General features: G+C 46.4%; 1 protein-coding gene across 3 annotated transcripts in view; it reads left to right on the forward strand.

Annotated features, from left to right (window-relative positions):
- RAB9A (RAB9A, member RAS oncogene family) overlaps positions 1–20,905 on the forward strand; it is a 49,073-nt gene that overhangs the window by 17,211 nt on the left and 10,957 nt on the right. For all 3 annotated transcript variants that reach the window (XM_063953519.1, XM_063953518.1, XM_063953517.1), the window contains exon 3: positions 14,028–14,060. The gene's annotated coding sequence lies outside the window, so the exon portion shown is untranslated. The remainder of the gene's footprint in view (positions 1–14,027; positions 14,061–20,905) is intronic.

The raw sequence follows: 20,905 nt of genomic DNA on the forward strand, positions 1-20,905 counted from the left end.
GCGGCAATTCACAAGCTGTACTTCCAGCAGGTGAAATCAAGGTACCCCCTCCTTCAGCAAGGCCGGGGTTACTATTCCAAAATGTTGTGGTACCGAAACCAGTCGGTTCGGTGAGACCCATTCTAAAATTGAAAGCCTTGAACACTTATATACGAAGGTTCAAGTTCAAAATGGAATCGCTCAGGGCGATTATTGCAAGCCTGGAGAATTTCATGGTATCACTGGACATCAAGGATGCTTACCTGCATGTCCCTATTTACCCTCTTCACCAGGAGTACCTCAAAATTGTGGTACAGGATTGTCATTACCAATTCCAGACGTTGCCGTTGGTCTGTCCCCGGCACCGAGGTATTTACCAAGGTAATGGCCGAAATAATTATCCCGTACTTGGACGATCTCCTTATAAAGGCGAGGTCCAGGGAGCAGTTGTTCGTCGGAGTAGCACTATCTCGGGAAGTGCTACAACAGCACGGCTGGATTCTGAATATTCCAAAGTCGCAGCTGGTTCCTACGACGCGTCTACTGTTCCTTGGTATGGTTCTGGACACAGAACAGGATAAAAAGGGTTTCTCCCAGAGGAGAAGTCCAAGAAGTTGTCGTCTCTAGACAGAGACCGACTAATACATATACAGGTGTCGGTGCATCAATGCACGCGAGCGCTGGGAAAGATGGTAGCTTCTTACGAAGAAATTCCATTCGCCAGGTCCCATGCAAGGATTTTCCAGTGGGATCTGTTGGACAAGTAGTCCGGGTCGCATCTTCAGATGCATCGGCGGATAACCCTGTCTCCAAGGGCCAGGGTGTCGCTGTTGTGGTAGCTGCAGAGGGCTCATCTTCTAGGGGGCCGCAGATTCGGCATACAGGACTGGGTCCTGGTGACCACGGATGCCAGCCTTCGAGGCTGGGGGGCAGTCACACAGGGAAGAAACTTCCAAGGCTATGGAAAAGTAAGGAGACTTCCCTACACATAAATATTCTGGAACTAAGGGCCATTTACAATGCCCTAAGTCAGGCTAGACCCTGCTTCAACACCGGCCGGTGCTGATCCAGTCAGACAACATCACGGCGGTCGCTCATGTAAACCGACAGGGCGGCACAAGAAGCAGGATGGCGATGGCAGAGGCCACAAGGATTCTCCGATGGGCGGAAAATCATGTGTTAGCACTGTCAGTAGTGTTCATTCCCGGAGTGGACAACTGAGAAGCAGACTTTCTCAGAAGACACGACCTCCACCTGGGAGAGTGGGGACTTCATCCAGAAGTAATCCAAATGATTGTACACCGTGGGGAAAGGCCACAGGTGGACATGATGGCGTCCCGCCTCAACTAAAAGTTACAAAGATATTGCGCCAGGTCAAGGACCCTCAGGCGATAGCTGTGGACGCTCTGGTAACACCGTGGGTGTACCAGTCGGTGTATGTGTTCCCTTCTCTGCCTCTCTTACCCAGGGTAATGAGAATAAGAAGGAGAGGAGTAAGAACTATACTCATTGTTCCGGGTTGGCCAAGAAGAGCTTGGTAACCAGAACTCCAAGAAATGATCTCAGAGGAACCATGGCCTCTGCCGCTCAGACAGGACCTGCTGCAGCAGGGGGCCTGTCTGTTCCAAAACGTACTGCGGCTGCGTTTGACGGCATGGCGGTTGAACGCCGGATCCTGAAGGAAAAGGGAATTCCGGAGGAAGTTATCCCTACGCTATTTAAAGCTAGGAAAGAAGTGAACGCAAACCATTATCACCACATATGGCGGAAATATGTTGCGTACTGTGAGGCCAGGAAGGCCCCAAAGGAGAAATTTCAGCTAGGTCGATTTCTGCACTTCCTACAGTCAGAGGTGACTATGGGCCTAAAATTGGGTTCCATTAAGGTCCAGATTTCGGCTCTATCGATTTTCTTCCAAAATTGAACTGGCTTCACTGCCTGAAGTTCAGACTTTTGTTAAGGGAGTGCTGCATAGTCAGCCCCCGTTTGTGCCTCCAGTGGCACCGTGGGATCTCAACGTGGTGTTGGAGTTCCTGAAGTCGCATTGGGTTGAGCCACTTAAATCCGTGGAGCTATAATACCTCACGTGGAAAGTGGTCATTCTGGGGGCCTTGGCGTCGGCCAGGCGTGTATCAGAATTGGCGGCTTTGTCATACAAAAGCCCTTATCTGTATTTTATATGGATAAGGCGGAATTGAGGACTCGTTCCCAATTCCTTCCTAAGGTGGTATAAATTTTTCATGTGAACCAACCTATTGTGGTGCCTGCGGCTACTTGGGACTTGGAGGATTCCAAGTTACTGGACGTAGTCAGGGCCCTGAAAAGTATATGTTTCCAGGACAGCTGGAGTCAGGAAAACTGACTCGCTATTTCTCCTGTATGCACCCAACAAGCTGGGTGCTCCTGCTTCTAAGCAGACGATTGTTCGCTGGATCTGTAGCACGATTCAACTTGCACATTCTGCGGCTGGACTGCCGCACCCTAAATCTGTAAAAGCCCATTCCACGAGGAAAGGTGCTCTTCTTGGGCGGCTGCCCGAGGGGTCTCGGCTTTACAACTTTGCCGAGCTGTTACTTGGTCGGGTTAAAACATTTTTGTAAGAGTCTACAAGTTTGATACCCTGGCTGAGGAGGACCTAGAGTTTGCTCATTTGGTGCTGCAGAGTCATCCGCACTCTCCCGCCCGTTTGGGAGCTTTGGTATAATCCCCATGGTCCTTACGGAGTCCCAGCATCCACTTAGGACGTCAGAGAAAATAAGATTTTACTCACCGGTAAATCTATTTCTCGTAGTCCGTAGTGGATGCTGGGTGCCCATCCCAAGTACGGATTGTCTGCAATACTTGTTTATAGTTATTGCCTAACTAAAGGGTTATTGTTGAGCCGTCTGTTGAGAGGCTCAGTTATATTTCATATTGTTAACTGGGTATAGTATCACGAGTTATACGGTGTGATTGGTGTGGCTGGTATGAGTCTTACCCGGGATTCAAAATCCTTCCTTATTGTGTACACTCGTCCGGGCACAGTATCCTAACTGAGGTCTGGAGGAGGGTCTTAGTGGGAGGAGCCAGTGCACACCAGGTAGTCCTAAAGCTTTCTTTAGTTGTGCCCAGTCTCCTGCGGAGCCGCTAATCCCCATGGTCCTTACGGAGTCCCAGCATCCACTACGGACTACGAGAAATAGATTTACCGGTGAGTAAAATCTTATTTAAAATAATGATAGACAAATCTTTAGTGGTTTTTCATCCACCATATTTATGATGATTTTCTTATTAATTTTGTGTTATTATGGAGTGCATATTTAATGGCCTTCAAGCACTTGAATTTAAGTAGTATATTTACATTGCATCTATTCATAGTGATGGAAGTCACCTGCTTTGCAGCTCTCTGCATTGAATTATGGTAGGTTGAAGGTGTTCTTTCTGTATGGCGTGGTTAAGATGCACAAATCTCACTGTGCCTGTGTGCCCTTTATCTTTTAAGATTAATAAGATCAATTTCCTTTCCATTTTCTGCCTGTGTAGAAAGCACATGACTTTTAACCAACATTAATTCGTGGCATGATCTCTCTCATTATCATTTGCCTCATGACTCTTTGTGACTAGAGCACATTTAAGAATTACATTAAAGTCACTTCCTTTGCCATTTTATTTCAATCAAAAGTGCTTTTCTTTTCATTTTATCCATTGGTATATTGTCACTTTTGATTAAAACAAGAAAGAAAAGTGGTTAAGCCATATTAATATCGATACTAAGGGGTGTACTTATCAAAACGTGTAGCGCGATAAAGCACCAACCAATCGGCTCCTAACTCCTTTTTCAAACACAGCCTGCACCCTCCACTTCATGCTTTCATAAATACACCCCTAAATATGACACATTGGCAACTTTTCACATAACTGCTCTTATATAAGTGAACAATTAATAGTTGTTTCTCTATCGTCCTAGTGGATGCTGGGGTTCCTGAAAGGACCATGGGGAATAGCGGCTCCGCAGGAGACAGGGCACAAAAAGTAAAGCTTTTCCAGATCAGGTGGTGTGCACTGGCTCCTCCCCCTATGACCCTCCTCCAGACTCCAGTTAGATTTTTGTGCCCGGCCGAGAAGGGTGCAATCTAGGTGGCTCTCCTAAAGAGCTGCTTAGAGAAAGTTTAGCTTAGGTTTTTTATTTTACAGTGAGTCCTGCTGGCAACAGGATCACTGCAACGAGGGACTGAGGGGAGAAGAAGTGAACTCACCTGCGTGCAGGATGGATTGGCTTCTTGGCTACTGGACATTAGCTCCAGAGGGACGATCACAGGTACAGCCTGGATGGTCACCGGAGCCGCGCCGCCGGCCCCCTTGCAGATGCTGAAGTTAGAAGAGGTCCAGAATCGGCGGCTGAAGACTCTGACAGTCTTCTAAAGGTAGCGCACAGCACTGCAGCTGTGCGCCATTTTCCTCTCAGCACACTTCACACGCTGTCACTGAGGGTGCAGGGCGCTGGGGGGGGGCGCCCTGGGAGGCAAATGTAAACCTATATACTGGCTAAAAATACCTCACATATAGCCCCCAGAGGCTATATGGAGATATTTAACCCCTGCCAAACTTCACTAAAGAGCGGGAGACGAGCCCGCCGTAAAAGGGGCGGGGCCTATCTCCTCAGCACACAGCGCCATTTTTCTCTCACAGAAAGGCTGGAGAGAAGGCTCCCAGGCTCTCCCCTGCACTGCATTACAGAAACAGGGTTTAAACAGAGAGGGGGGGCACAAATTGGCGATATAAATATATATATAAAGATGCTATTAGGGAGAAACACTTATATAAGGTTGTCCCTATGTAATTATAGCGTTTTTTGGTGTGTGCTGGCAAACTCTCCCTCTGTCTCTCCAAAGGGCTAGTGGGGTCCTGTCCTCTGTCAGAGCATTCCAGGTGTGTGTGCTGTGTGTCGGTACGTGTGTGTCGACATGTATGAGGACGATGCTGGAGGAGGCGGAGAAATTGCCTGTAATGGTGATGTCACTCTCTAGGGAGTCGACACCGGAATGGATGGCTTATTTAGGGAATTACGTGAGAATGTCAACACGCTGCAAGGTCGGTTGACGACATGAGACGACCGACAAACAATTAGTAACGGTCCAGGCGTCTCAGAAACACCGTCAGGGTTTTTTTATAAAAAACGCCCATTTACCTCAGTCGGTCGACACAGACACGGACACTGAATCCAGTGTCGACGGTGAATAAACAAACGTATTCCTCATTAGGGCCACACGTTAAGGGCAATGAAGGAGCTGTTACATATTTCTGATACTACAAGTACCACAGAAAAGGGTATTATGTGGAAGTGAAAAAACTACCTGTAGTTTTTCCTGAATCAGATAAAATAAAATGAAGTGTGTGATGATACGTGGGTTTACCCCGATAGCAAATATTGGCGTTATACCTTTTCCCGCCAGAAGTTAGGGCGCGTTGGGAAGCACCCATTAGGGTGGATAAGGCGCTCACACACTTATCAAGTGGCGTTACCGTCTCCAAATACGGCCGCCCTCAAGGAGCCAGCTGATAGGCAGCTGGAAAAATATCCTAAAAAGTATATACACACAGACGGTGGTTATACTGCGACCAGCGATCGCCATCAGCCTGGAGATGCAGTGCTGGGTTGGCTTGGTCGAATTCCCTGACTAAAAATATTTTATTGATATAGAGCATTTAATAGGATGCATTCTATATATATGTATGCGAGATGCACAGAGGGATATTTGCACTCTGGCATCAAGATAAGTGCGTTGTCCATATCTCCCAGAAGATGTCATGGACACGACAGTGGTCAGGTGATACAGATCCCATACGGCACATGGAAGTATTGCCGTATAAATGGAAGGAGTTATTTGGGGTCGGTCCGTCGGACCTGGGGGCCACGGCCACAGCTGGGAAATACAACCTTTTTACCCCAAGTTACATCTCAGCAGAAAAAGACACTGTCTTTTCAGCCTCAATCCTTCCGTTCCCATGTGGGCAAGCGGGCAAAAGGCCAGTCATATCTGCCCAGACATAGAGGAAAGGGAAGTAGACTGCAGCAGGCAGCCCCTTCCCAGGAAAAGAAGCCCTCCACCAGTGGGGGGGTAGTCTCAAGAGTCTCAGCGCGCAGTGGGATCACTCGCAAGTTGACCCCTAGATCATACAAGTATTATCCCAGGGGTACAGATTGGAGAGTCGTGACATTTTTTCCTCGCAGGTTCCTGAAGCCTGCTGTACCAACGGCTCCCTCCGACAAGGAGGCAGTATTGGGAAAAAATTCACAAGCTGTATTTCCAGCAGGTGATAATCAAAGTACCCCTCCTACAACAAGGAAAAGGGTATTAGTCCTCCACACTATATTGTGGTACTGAAGCCAGACGGCTTGGTGAGACATAGTCTAAATCTGAAATCTTTGAACACTTACATAAAAAGGTTCAAATCAAGATGGAGTCACTCAGAGCAGTGATAGAGAACCGGAAAAAAGGGGACTATATGGTGTCCCTGGACATCAAGGATTACCTCCATGTCCAAATTTGCCCTTCTCAACAAGGGTACCTCTGGTTCGTGATACAGAACTGTCAATATCAGTTTCAGACGCTGCCGTTGAATTATCCACGGCACCCCGGGCCTTTACCAAGGTAATGGCCGAAAAGATGATTCTTAAAAGAAGAAAGGCATCTAAATTATCCCTTACTTGGACGATATCCTGAAAGGGACAAGTTTCCAGAGAACAGTTGGAGGTCGGAAAAGAACTATCTAAAGTAGTTCTACGACAGCACGAGTGGATTCTAAATATTCCAAAAATCGCAGCTGTTTTCCGATGATACGTCTGCTGTTCCTAGGAATGATTCTGGGCATAGTCCAGAAAGAGGTATTTCTCCTGGAGGGGAAAAAGCCAGGGAGTTATCCGACCTAGTCAGAAACCTCCTAAATCCAGGCCAAGTATCAGTGCATCAATGCACAGGAGTCCTGGGAAAAATGGTGGCTTCTTACGAAGCGATTCCATTCGGCAGATCTCACGCAAAAACTTTTCAGGGGGATTTGCTGGACGAATGGTCCGGATCGCATCTTCAGATGCATCAGCGGATAACCCTGTCTCCAAGGACAAGGGTGTCTCTTCTGTGGGGGCTGCAGAGTGCTCATCTTCTAGAGGGCAGCACATTCAGCATTCAGGACTGTGTTCTGGTGACCACGGATGCCAGCCTGAGAGGCTGGGGAACAGTCACACAAGGAAGAAATTTCCAAGGAAGTGTGGTCAAGTCTGGAGATTTCTCTCCACATGAATATACTGGAGCTAAGGGCAATTTACGATGCTCTGAGCCTAGGAAGACCTCTGCTTCAAAGTCAACCGGTGCTGATCCAGTAGGACATCATCATGGCAGTCGCCCACGTAAACAGACGGGGCGGCACAAGAAGCAGGAGGGCAATGACAGCAAGGATTCTTCGCTGGGCGAAAGATCATGTGATAACACTGTCAGCAGTGTTCATTCCGGGAGTGGACAACTAGGAAGATTTCCTCAGCATAAATGAATTCCACCCGGAAAAGTGGGAACTTCATCTGGAAGTTTCCACATGTTTGTAAACCGTTGGGAAAGACCAAAGGTGGTTATGATGGCGTCCCACATGAAGCGCCAGGTCTAGAGACCCTCAGGCAATAGCTGGGACGCTCTGGTAACACTGTGGGTGTACCAGTCGGTGTATGTGTTCCCTCCTCTGCCTTTCATACCCAGTGTATGGAGAATGATAGGAAGGAGAGGAGTAAGAACTATACTCGGGGTTCCGGTTTGGGACAAGAAGAACTTGGTACCCGGAACTTCAAGAGATACTAGAAAGGATCTTGATTCAGCAAGAATCATGTCTGTTCCATGACTTACCGCAGCTGCGTTGACGCCAGGGCGGGTGAACGCCGGATCCTAAGGGAAAAAGGCATTCCGGAAGAGGTCATCCCTACCCTGGTCAGAGCCAGGAAGGAGGTGACCGCACAACATTATCACCGCTTAGGTGAAAATATGTTCCATGGTGTGAGGCCAGGAAGGCTCCACAGAAGAATTTCAACTAGGTTAATTCCTACATTTCCTGCAAGCAGGAGTGTATATGGGTCTCAAATTGGGGTCCATTAAGGTTCAAATTTCGACCGGTCGATTTTCTTCCAGAAAGAAATTGGCTTCAGTTCCTGAAGTCCAGAAGTTGTTAAGGGAGTACTGCATATACAACCCCTTTTTGATGTCTCCAGTGGCACTGGGCGATCTCAACGTAGTTTGGGATTCCTAAAATCACATTGTTTTAAACAACTCAAATCTGTGGATTTGATATATCTCACATGGAAAGTGACCATGCTGTTGGTCCTGGCCTCGGCCAGGCGAGTGTCAGAATTGGCGGCTTTATCTCACAAAGCCATATCTGATTGTCCATTCGGACAGAGCAAAGCTGTGGACTCGTCCCCAGTTTCTCCCTAAGGTGGTGTCAGCGTTTCACCTGAACCAGCTTATTGTGGTGCCTGCGGCTACTAGGGACTTGGAGGACTCCAAGTTGCTGGATGTTGTCAGGACCCTGAAAATATAGTTTCCAGGTCGGCTGGAGTCAGGAAATCTGACTTGCTGTTTATCCTGTATGCACCCAACAAGCTGGGTGCTCCTGCTTCTAAGCAGACTATTGCTCGTTGGATTTGTAGTACAATTCAGCTTGCACATTCTGTGGCAGGCTTGCCACAGCAAAAAATATGTAAATGCCCATTCCACAAGGAAGGTGGGCTCATCTTGGGCGGCTGCCCGAGGGGTCTCGGCATTACAACTCTGCCGAGCAGCTACGTGGTCGGGGGAGAACACGTTTGTAAAATTTTACAAATTTGATACCCTGGCAAAAGAGGACCTGGAGTTCTCTCATTCGGTGCTGCAGAGTCATCCGCACTCTCCCGCCCGTTTGGGAGCTTTGGTATAATCCCCATGGTCCTTTCAGGAACCCCAGCATCCACTAGGACGATAGAGAAAATAAGAATTTACTTACCGATAATTCTATTTCTCGGAGTCCGTAGTGGATGCTGGGCGCCCATCCCAAGTGCGGATTATTCTGCAATACTTGTACATAGTTATTGTTACAAAAATCGGGTTATTGTTGTAGGAAGCCGTCTTTCAGAGGCTCCTTTTGTTATCATACTGTTAACTGGGTTTAGATCACAAGTTGTACGGTGTGATTGGTGTGGCTGGTATGAGTCTTACCCGGGATTCAAAATCCTCCCTTATTGTGTACGCTCGTCCGGGCACAGTACCTAACTGGAGTCTGGAGGAGGGTCATAGGGGGAGGAGCCAGTGCACACCACCTGATCTGGAAAAGCTTTACTTTTTGTGCCCTGTCTCCTGCGGAGCCGCTATTCCCCATGGTCCTTTCAGGAACCCCAGCATCCACTACGGACTCCGAGAAATAGAATTATCGGTAAGTAAATTCTTATTTTTTTTTATAATTGTTTATGGTGATTGTTTTTTGATTAACTTTAAATATGATAGGCCTTTTAAACACTGTATTTTAAGCGTGTAAAAAACAGATATGGAATTAAGGCCAGCCACAATTTTGCTACATCCTTTGCTGAATTAAGAACTATGGGGGTAATTCTGAGTTGATCGCAGCAGCAAGTTTGTTAGCAATTGGGCAAAACCATGTGCACTGCAGGGGGGCAGATATAACATTTGCAGAGAGAGTAAAGGTGCATACACACGGAGAGATTTTGACTAAGAGATTTTGACTGAGAGATTTCCCTTGAACTGGCAGTAGGAGATTTTGACTAACTTTTCCAGCGATTTTGACTGAGCGATTTTGGCTAACTCATTTAAGCAAAGGGATGCTTTTTCTTTTCCAGCAACCTAGCCAAAATTGACTTGCCTGCACAGTCTATTTTTAGCAGCGATAGCGATCTGGCGGGGACGCGCATCGCTATCGCTGGCTGTGTACACATGGAGAGATATGCACTAACTTTCTGAGCGATTTTGACTATATAGTCAAAATCGCTCAGTTATATCGCTCCGTGTGTATGCACCTTTAGATTTGGGTGGGGTATTTTGTTTTTGTGCAGGGTAAATACTGGCTGCTTTATTTTTACAGTGCAATTTAGATTTCAGTTTGAATACACCCCACCCAAATCTAATGGTGTGTACACACAGTAAGATTTTTTTTTCTTACGATTTTGACTATATAGTCTAAATCGTAAGAAAAGTTGGTGCAGATCGCAAGGTGAAAGTCACCTTGCGATCCCGATTCGTTGACGATGTGCGGTCGGCATCGCAAGAATAGATAGACTGTGCAGGCAAGTCAATTTTCACTATCTCTATAGAAGAGAGAGTGAAAATTGACACTTCGCCAAAATCGCACATAAGTCAGTATCGCAAGCACATTCATTAGGTGCTTGCAATACTGACTATGTGCCGACCTGGTCCCTGTTGCATAGTGAGAATCGGGCATAGCCCAAATCTCACCATGTGTATGGGCCATAACTCTCTCTGCACATGTTATATCTGCCCCTTCTGCAGTGCACATGGTTTTGCCTAACTGCTAACAAATTTGCTGCTGCGATCAACTCAGAATTAGGCCCTATATCCTTTGCAGAATCTTAACCACAATTTCACCAGTTTAGACATGCCATACAGAAAGCACATCTTGCTGCATGCCCTAAATCCGGTGGTTCTCAACCTCAAACCTCTAATAGGCCCTACACACAGGCCGACATCAGTCAAAGATATGAACGATCTCGTTCATAAATGAACGAGATACCGTTCATATCTTTGAGAGTGGAGGCTCCAGCGATGAACGATGCGCGGCCCCGCGCTCGTTCATCGCTTGTCCCCCGTCTGCTGTACATGCAGGCCAATATGGATGATCTCGTCCATATTTGCGTGCGCTTCAATGCAGCCGGGTGACGGAGGAAGTGAAGAAACTTCCCTCCCTCCGCCGCCGGGTCGCCCGTATCCGCCGTCGGGCAGCTTGGCGGCGAATCGGCCAATGTGTAGGGCCCCTAAAATTCCTCAAAAGGTCATAATGTGTAGATTTCTGTCTGTGGGATAATTACTGATCCAGCAAAGTCGATTGAACTCGCCTGTACATGATTAAAGAATTCCCCCTAACATGACCTGTTGGTGGTACTTAAATTCAGTGTTTCCTACATAAAATTGTAATGTCATTATATAGTGGCTTTTGTCCAATAGGAATGAAAGCACTTTACATTAGCAAAGTGCGATGTAGCCAAACCCCACATACATGGGGAAAACATTCAAACTTTACACAGTTAAGGCCTTTGTGGGAATCTAATCCATAAAGCAGATTCTAATAACTGCACTGCTTTAATAGCTTACAAAGTAAGTTTTAAGTAACATGTACTGTTGCTTTTTATATTTATAATGCAGGTTTCTTGGTGATTTTATAAAAAATGAAACAGTCTTCTTATCTTCTTGCAAGTAGTCAAGTAATTGGAAGATTTTACTTTAAAGATCATCCTAGTTAGCCGATGGGTATTTCACAACAAGCTTCTGTTGTATGCTTGACTGCACTTTTTCTGTAGAAGTTTCACTCTTTTTTACAGTTATTTTTTGTTGCAGTCATATGACAAAAGTGTGGTACTGCACACTTCATGGAGGATGCAAACAAAGCTTTCATGGTCTTTAAGGTTTCCAGTTTGTCTGCTGATTATTTTCCATGAAGTGTTCTTTATAGTTTAAGAGGCTTTTCAACATCCTACAACTTTTCTTCTGCAGAGCTATTATTGCCCTACTTTACAGCACTCGATAAAAACATTTATGTAAAATGTTGCAACATTGTGGTTAAATATGGCTCTGTAGTACCCCTTTCATACACTGGTTCCAAGAAATTGCCAGGTCTAAAAGCTGGCAAATTCCCGGGTCTCAGCCCAGACCCTGGTAAAGAGCAGGGTTGGGGATTGGGTAATTTGCATTGTGTGAATGAAAATTACCCGGTCCCCGACCCTGCAGAAATCCCAGGTTGATGCACATCCACGTGCTAAAAACCTGGGATTTAGATCCATGTGGTATAACTGATGGCAAGGGCAGTGTATCTGGAACACGCGTGGGTGTTTTTTTTCCCCAGCAGATAGTGGATTAGCTGTGTTATGAACAACACTGGATGCAGTTTAAGGGTTCTCCACCAGATAACTTTAATGTTGCTTAATGTGATTGAACACACCCTCCTGCTGGTAACTCATTTACTTCTAAGCATTTTTCGCCCCAGTTCGCCATTTTTTTATCTTCTTGTTTATAGTTGCTTTCTCTCATTATTTTGGGATAATGAAACAAAGGGGTTAAGTCACAGCTAAAGTACCAGGGATGGTTTGTCGACATTCTATAATGTTGACATTCCAGCAGTGTCCACATGATGAATGTCTATCTTATATAGCACACCCCATTGAAAAATCATATACATACTAGCCATTTTCCCCAGATTGTTACAGTTTATTTTTCACTTAAATATGTTTTCCACTTAAAATAAGTTATACTAAACCCCCTCCATTCATTAATAGTACTTTGCTGGGGTTTGGCTCACCACACTCATATATTCCAAGGACTTGTGCTGCTCTCCTTCATACTGCTCAGGTCACTTCATGACAGGAGAGATGTGACACAGTAGTTCCAAAGGGTGTAGTATGGTATGCCGGCGGCCGGGCTCCCGGCGACCAGCATACCGGCGCCGGGAGCCCGACCACCGGCATACCGACAGCGTGGCGAGCGCAAAGGATCCCCTTGCGGGCACGCTGGCGCATTTATTCTCCCTCCAGGGGGGTCGTGGACCCCCACGAGGGAGAATGTGTCGGTATGCCGGGTGTCAGGATTCCGGTGCCGGTATACTGTGCGCCGGGATCCCGACATTCGGCATACTGAAGACCACCCGTTCCAAAGTGTTGGCTACGTGAGCGCCTGCTAAATGGAGCAAGCAGAGGGATGTGCAAGGCAGAGACCACCATCAAAGTACTAACCTTTTGAAGAAAGTGTAATAAGCATAGTTTTTATTAGAGATGTGCATGAATCCCCGTGTTTTCATTCTAATTCATCATCGTGTTTTGGTTTTGGCGAAAACACCCTGAAGTGTTTTGGTTCATATTCGGATTTCGGTTCAGTTTTAAAGTCAATTAAAAAAAAATTATATAATCATTGGTAAAAAAATAAAATGAAAACTGCTAAAATCATGTAAATTTTGCAATCAAAACCCCGAATTCCGAACCACAGGAAGATTAAAACTGGGACTCGGATGAGATCTGCTCGGTGGAAGTGGACTAGGTTTGTGGTTCGGATCCACAAAATTTGGTGGATGTGGAGTTCTGGAGAACCGAACCGCACATCTCTAGTTTTAGAAAATTCTTTTAGTGTAGAAAAAAATTGAATGGCAAATTACTGTGGTGAATTGACAATAAAGCTGTAATAAAAATTGTCAATATCCTATGTTTCAGCACTGTGCTATTTATAACCAAGGAGACTGAGTCAGCAGCTGTAAGAGGGAAGGGTTTCACTACATTTACTGACAAGCTTCTTGTCATTTTCTAGGGCAGATGCAGGGAGAACAAGTTGCATAAGGAAAATAAATACACCTTTATGGATTACATTGTTCTCTTCCCCAGGGAGAAGTGGCATGAAAATTCATACCTGAATATTGTTTACCATGACAAATGTGAAAAGAAAATGTATGAAATAAATAATACATTAGAAAAACTCTGCCTTTACCTCTATATACCTGTTCAAGCACCTAGACAAGTTCAGAGCTCCAGGCACATAAAAGCCAAAGATAAACTGTTGTCAGAGCAGGTGACTCCTGCCTGGTCAGAGGCTGCTTTCCATTCAGCTGTTTCCTTTACTGATTCTGCTCTTTGAAATGTTATTTGATGTATCTTTGTTCCTTCAGACCTTTCTATGATTCATGTTTGCAAGGTTTTATGTAGCAGTATTGCAGTCTGTATTAGTGGGATGGGGTCATCACCTCTATGTTACAATGGAGCAAGTCTGTCTAGTTCTCCTTCAATCCACTTTAACAATAAGTTGATATTAAATCACGTCTTTCTTTTCTTTTAGTTGCTGAACGATGCTGATAATTGAAACAAGAAGGTATGAATGTAAACTTGGTAACTTATTGATGGTATCTTATTTATAGGACTCTGAAAGTATGAATGAACTAAAATCCTACAGGAGGCCATGGAGTCATTACTCACACAGTTTTAAGTATAAAATAGGTATAATACAGAGATCACTGTTAACATGGGCATGGCAAATAAGATTGAATTTGAAAGTTAGTTGTTGAATTTTCTGGTCTACACTTGTGACTTCCAGAATGATTACTGTCAGGGGCGTAGCCAGAACTTTGTGGGCCCCACAGCAACATTTTGAAGGGGGCCCTGTCCCAATGCTTCTAAAGATAAACCTCTCAGCAGTTGTTCATTTTATGTCCTATAATAGTGCCATAGCTAATTTTATGAACCATAGTAGTGCCCTAGTCACACTGGGGGGAATTCAATTGTTTGAAAAGTTGGTTGGGTGTCTGTTTTTTTTCCTGTCTATTAGATAGGAAAAAACTGACACCCAACTGACTTTTAAGACCATTGAATATCCCCCATTATGTCACATTACAGTGCTGTCAGTTCATATTATGGCATACAGTGTCCCCGGTTCATATTATGCCACAATATAGTGCCTCCACTTCATGATTTGCCACATTACAGTGCCCCACTTCATATTATGTAACATAATGCCATCCATCTCATTTTATACCACAGGGTCATTCCATGAAAATGTCCTTTTTATGTAACGTTTGTTACCAGTTTTCATGACAAGCTTTGCATCAAAATTAAAGCATATCATGTACCACACAAACAACATTTACTTTGCACAAAATATTCCAAACGCATGCTCAAAAAAATAATAATATATATTTCACATGAAATATATTTCAAAATGTAACGTTTGTTACCATGGAATGACCCCACATTACAATGAGCAGGTCCAAGGGCATACCTAGATATATTGCAGGCCCCAAGGCAAAAGTTTATAAGGGCTCCTATGTATCTACCAATGGTGAAAAATGTATATGACATGTAACTGTGACAGGCAAGGTGAGCCACATAGCAGCTGCACTACCAGCACCTATAGTAGCTACGCCCTTGATTACTGTATTAGTTCACACTTCCTGCATATTAAATACTAATATTTGTACTAGCTATTGTGGCCACCCTTGCAGGAAGATGGATCTGGGCACTAACAGAGGGGAACAGTGCTGGGGGAGAAAAGAGCTGTGTGAGAGTCATGCAGCCAATTATAGCTGTGAGGAAAGAAGCCTCCATTCAGTACACCAGTACAGTACAGTACAGTACAGTGTTGTTAACACATAGTCATGTATAATGTTAAGAGGTACACTTATATTACATTCTAAAAAATCTGCTAATGGTTAGGAAGCATTATCTTTTACTAGATTTTGAAACCGTTTCATTGTTAATATACTTTCTGCAGCAGGTTACATTGATTTCCACTGGGAAAACATCTGGTGTAGGGTGGGATCTTGATCGAGAGGCATCAACAGGCTAAAGCTTTAGCTGTCCCAGGATGCATAGGGGCCTCCTCTAAAACCCTGCCTCCAGGTACTGAGAGCTCAGTTTTCGAGTTGGTGCCTGCAGTAGCAGGTCACTTAACAGGATGGCTGCACTGGGCAGCCCTAAAAAGCTTTTCTAAAGAAGATTTCTTCTCTGGCTGGGTTGTCAGTGCTGTATGTCAGTGTGACATTCAACGCTGCAGCTCCATCACCTCCCAAGCGGCGTCGCATACTCCCACGGCCTGGTCCCGGGTACTTGCGCAGGAGAAGTCGCGGCTTAGGCACAGAGTCGCAGACCGCTCTCCTGGTTCGCGTGGCTGCTATAGGGAGGAGGTAAGAGGGTCCCCCAGGTGGGACCTGCCATTAAATTGAGTTCCGTCCGTGGGCCCCGGGAGACGGGTCGCAGCGCTGGCGTGGACACTGTCACTGGGCAAGGACCCCACTAGACCACCAGGGCATTAGAGCACAGGTCGGGTGTACTAACGCCCCATTTAATAAGGCTCACTAGTACCTGGGGTGGAAGTCCAGCATAGGTGAGGTGGCGCTTTAGCCCCTCCCTCAACCCAGGGCGCCATCTCCTCGCAGATTTCCCGTGCTGGAGCTGCCTCACACTGTCCCTCATTCCCTGACTGAGACGCTGGGCACCATCTTCACAGCATAGCTGCTGCAGCTCTCCGGGATTGCAGGGCAAGGTCTCCCTTGTAAAGCAGCCTGTACACAGCGCTGAGACTTTACAAACCTTTAAATATCCTACATGTCTTGATACAGACAGCGTTAATTTAGAGAGAGTGTACCTTTACAGAATATATTGTACAAGTATCTATCTGTCTATCTATTAGTCCAGTGCAGCTTTGTGATAATAATTTCTGCATTGCCTGTGACTGTGTGTCTGTACCTGCTGTAAGGTTTCACTCTGTGTTTCCCAGATATAACTGTCACTATATTATGTACCCTGGGCTGGGTGTGTTTGGGTCTTATAATATAGTATTACACCGTATTTATCAATTTATTTATTTATTTATTTATTTTGTCTGGCTTCATCATACTAGAATAGCCATGTTGTTGCATTTATCTTATAATGTCTAACAGAAAGGTCAGTAAATCAGTGGAACCTCCTGCAACATGCAGAGCATGCTCCAAGGATTTACCAGAAGGGAAAGTGTTGTATGATCTGTGTATTACTTGTCATGCACCTCCCAGTCAGTCCACAGCTCCTGCATCCACACAGGAGCCACCCTGGCTGCATTCACCACCCTGCTCTGGTGGAACGCCTTGCGCCCCCTATGGGACCACCGGTGCCACTACCACCACAAATTGTCCCTGTGGTTAATCCGCCTTGGGTGGAAAATTTGTCTAACAAACTGCAGCAATTAAATCAGTCTCTGGTTAGACAGAATTCTACCCCAGGTCACTCCTGGGTTCTCTAAGTGGGCTGCTTCCTTGTCACAATCCACAAACCTCTCTGATGTTTCATCTGAAGTCGAGGGGGAGCATACGGTCCTGTCAGACACTGAATCCTGTGTTACTGGTGAGGATTCTCCCTTGCAAATAAATGTACTTGCCTTGGTGGTTGCTCTTAAGCATATCCTACAAATCACTGATGGGAAGGATTTCACTACTGTGGCAAAGAAAACTGATAAGTTTAAACAGCAGAAAGTGTTTAAAACTGTTTTACCCCATTCTGACCATCTCGTGGACATCAGGCGGGAACCCTGGTCTAATCCTTCCTCAGTCGCCAGAATGTGCACGCTGGAGAGTGGAGTCTTCATCCAGAAGTCTTTCAACTCCTAGTGGACAGGTGGGGACTACTGGACATAGACCTCATGGCGTCTCGACACAGTCACAAGGTTCCGGTCTTCAGATCTCGGACCAGGGATCCTCAGGCAGCGTTCGTGGATGCACTAGCAGTTTCATGGAACTTTCAACTGCCCTACGTATTCCCTCCAGTGTCACTCCTGCCCAGGGTCCTATGGAAGTTCAAACAAGAAGGAGGAATGCTACTTCTAGTCACTCCAGCGCGGCCCAGACGGCATTGGTTCTCAGACCTGCAGGGTCTGTCGACAGGGTGTCCTCTTCTACTACCTCAGCGGCCAAACCTCCTCATACAGGGCCCTTATCTCTACCCAGAAATGGCCAGACTGGCTTTGACGGCGTGGCTCTTGAAGCATCACTCCTGAGTGCTAAAGCTTTTTCCGAGGTGGTTATTCAAACTATGTTGAAAGCGCGCAAACCGGCTGGTATGCTGATAAGAATTATGATGCCTATTCATTCAGAATTTCCAGAATTCAGGCTTTTCTGCAAAGAAGCCTGGACTTGGATCTTTGGCTGGCCTCCCTCAAGGTTCACATATCTGCCTTGTCGGTATGGTTTCAGAGGAGAATTGCGTCTATACCTGACATTCATACATTCACTCAGGGTGTTCTACGGATTCAGCCTCCCTATGTTCCTCCTGTGGCTCCGTGGGATTTGTCTGTTGTACTTCATGCCCTGCAAGAGTCTCCATTTGAACCTCTTGATTCGGTGGACCTTAAATGGCTCACGGCCAAGGTCCTGTTCTTGCTGGCTATTGCCTCTGCAAGACTGGTGTCGGACTTAGGCGCTTTGTCCTGTCGTCCACCCTTTCTGATATTTCACTGTGACCTGGCGGTTCTACGAACTCGACCAGTTTATTTGCCTAAAGTGGTGTCCTCTTTTCACCTTAACCAAAAGATTGTGGTCCTGACCTTTATCTCTTCGGACTTGTCAGCCAAAGAACGCTTTGGACATGGTAAGGGCTCTCCGTATCTATGTGGAGAGGACTGCCTCAGGTTGGTCAGATACCCTTTTTGTCCAGTTTGGTTTCCACAAACGTGGCTGGCCTGCAAATAAGCAAACCTTGGCCAGATGGATTAGAATGCTGAATGCACAAGCTTATGTGCAGGCCGGACACACCAGCTTCTGCTGCTATTAATGCCCATTCTACTCGGTCTGTTGGACCTTCTTGGGCGGCCCGTCGTGGCGCATCCACAGAACAATTCTGCAAGGCGGCTACGTGGTCCTCAGTGAACACGTTTCTTAGGTTCTATGCCTTTGATACCTTTGCCTACCAGGATGCTTCCTTTGGATGCCGGATTCTCACATTCTCTTAGGCCCCCCTCCCTTGAGTAACTGCTTTCGGACATCCCTGATGTTTCCCAGTGGAAACCAATGTAACCTGCTGCAGAGAAGGAGAGTTATGGTAGACTTACCATTGTTAACTCTTTCTGCGAGGCACATTGGGTTCCACAGGGCGCCCACCCTGAGGCACCTAGCTTCTTTGGGTTGTATGGCATTAGCCGCTGGTACCTTCTCCTGTTGTGAGAATGTGGTTCTGTGTAGCTAACATCTGCCTGCTCCTGCATTGGACTGGTAGACGAAACTGAGCTCTCAGTGCCTGGAGGTGGGGTTATGAGGAGGCCCCTATGCCTCCTGGGACAGCTAAAGCTTTAAAAGCCCGTTGGTGCCTTTGGATCAAGATCCCACTCTACACCAAATGTTTTCCCTATGGAACCCAATTTACCTCGCAGAAAGAGTTAACAATGGTAAGTCCACCATAACTCTCCTTATCAGACAATGAGAATCAGCTGAAATTTGGCTGTGCTTTTTCTCTGACGTCCTAGTGGATGCTGGGAACTCCGTAAGGACCATGGGGAATAGCTGCTCCGCAGGAGACTGGGCACAAAAGTAAAGCTTTAGGACTACCTGGTGTGCACTGGCTCCTCCCCCTATGACCCTCCTCCAAGCCTCAGTTAGATTTTTGTGCCCGGCCGAGAAGGGTGCACACTAGGGGCTCTCCTGAGCTTCTTAGTGAAAGTTTAGTTTTAGGTTTTTTATTTTCAGTGAGACCTGCTGGCAACAGGCTCACTGCATCGAGGGACTAAGGGGCGAAGAAGCGAACTCACCTGTGTGCAGAGTGGATTGGGCTTCTTGGGCTACTGGACACCATTAGCTCCAGAGGGACCGAACACAGGCCCAGCCTCGGAGCTCGGTCCCAGAGCCGCGCCTCCGGCCCCCTTACAGAGCCAGAAGCAAGAAGAGGTCCGGAAAAATCGGCGGCAGAAGACATCAGTCTTCAACAAGGTAGCGCACAGCACTGCAGCTGTGCGCCATTGTTACTCAGGCACACTTCGGTCACTGAGGGTGCAGGGCGCTAGGGGGGGGCGCCCTGAGCAGCAATGTAAACACCTTGGCTGGCATAAATACACCACATATAACCCCCAGGGCTATATGGATGTATTTTAACCCCTGCCAGAACTCACCAAAAAGCGGGAGAAAAGGCCGCCGAGAAGGGGGCGGAGCCTATCTCCTCGGCACACGGGCGCCATTTTCCATCACAGCTCCGCTGGAAGGACGTCTCCCTGACTCTCCCCTGCAGTCCTGCACTACAGAAAAGGGTAAAAAAGAGAGGGGGGCACTAATTTGGCGCAGTTTTGATACTAACAGCAGCTATAAAGGGAAAAGCACATTTTATAGTGGTATTCCTGTCTATATATAGCGCTCTGGTGTGTGCTGGCATACTCTCCCTCTGTCTCCCCAAAGGGCTAGTGGGGTCCTGTCCTCTATCAGAGCATTCCCTGTGTGTGTGCGGTGTATCGGTACGATTGTGTCGACATGTTTGAGGAGGAAAATGAGATGGAGGCGGAGCAGTTGCCTATTATAGAGTTGTCACCCCCTAGGGAGTCGACACCTGAGTGGATGAGCTTATGGAAGGAATTGCGTGACAGTGTCAGCTCTTTACGACAGACAGTTGACGACATGAGACAGCCGGCTACTCAGCTTGTGCCTGTCCAGGGGTCTCAAACGCCATCAGGGGCTTTAAAACGCCCGTTACCTCAAATGGCAGACACAGACACGGATACTGACTCCAGTGTCGATGATGAGGAGACAAACGTGACTTCCACTAGGGCCACACGTTACATGATTGAAGCAATGAAAAATGTATTGCATATCTCTGATAATACAAGTACCACTAAAAAGGGTATTATGTTTGGTGAGAAAAAACTGCCTGTAGTTTTTCCTGTATCCGAGGAATTAAATGAAGTGTGTGATGAGGCGTGGGTTTCCCCCGATAAAAAACTGATAATTCCTAAAAGGTTTTCTCTGACGTCCTAAGTGGATGCTGGGGACTCCGTCAGGACCATGGGGAATAGCGGCTCCGCAGGAGACAGGGCACAAAAGTAAAAGCTTTAGGATCAGGTGGTGTGCACTGGCTCCTCCCCCTATGACCCTCCTCCAAGCCTCAGTTAGATTTTTGTGCCCGGCCGAGAAGGGTGCAATCTAGGTGGCTCTCCTAAAGAGCTGCTTAGAGTAAAAGTTTTGTTAGGTTTTTTATTTTCAGTGAGTCCTGCTGGCA

The sequence above is a fragment of the Pseudophryne corroboree genome, chromosome 2 (assembly GCF_028390025.1).
Source record: "Pseudophryne corroboree isolate aPseCor3 chromosome 2, aPseCor3.hap2, whole genome shotgun sequence".
Taxonomy (NCBI): Eukaryota; Metazoa; Chordata; class Amphibia; order Anura; family Myobatrachidae; genus Pseudophryne; species Pseudophryne corroboree.